Here is a 625-nt window from a genome sequence, read left to right as displayed (position 1 = left end):
GGGAATGCCCCAAAATCCAGGGGTGGATGTGTGGAAACACCCATGCTTCACCCATGGAACTCCTTCCCAGGGCAGTATATGCATTGAAGCAAATTGCTGTGCCTTGCGTTATTTTAGTTTTACCAAGCAAAGCAGGGTCATGCATGGTGGCCTTGCGTTGTTTGGTAAATTTAGCTTAGGGATTGTGTTGCCCTTAAGTCACCCTGAATGATGTAAGGGCATTGCAATCTCTTGATAAATCTGACCCTTCCTATTTATCACCATCAAACACTTCTGACCCTCAAGCACATATGACTAAGGCAAGGCGATTGCAAATCACCTGCAGAATCATCACAAAAACGAAACACAGGTCAGACATAGAATGGCAATTTTCTTCCAGCATGGTTAGAACAGTTACTGTCCTTGCTAGTCTTTCTTTGCTGCAGATCTGAATGACATATTAGCCTTTCTATAACGAGACTCTCCTGCTCTCTCTCAATTCTTACTACCCAGCACCTCTATCTGTAGCTTTCCCATACCTCTCACTCAGTAGTTTCTTACCACCATGAGCAAATCTATGAAATCTCCTATCACTACAACACAGGCTTTGGTCTCTGATAACTATTCTGACACTGCCTACTATAAA

The sequence above is a fragment of the Lissotriton helveticus genome, chromosome 1_1 (genome assembly GCF_964261635.1).
Source record: "Lissotriton helveticus chromosome 1_1, aLisHel1.1, whole genome shotgun sequence".
Lineage (NCBI taxonomy): Eukaryota > Metazoa > Chordata > Amphibia > Caudata > Salamandridae > Lissotriton > Lissotriton helveticus.
The sequence above is the reverse complement of the archived record's forward strand: the minus strand, read 5'-3'. Positions refer to the sequence as shown.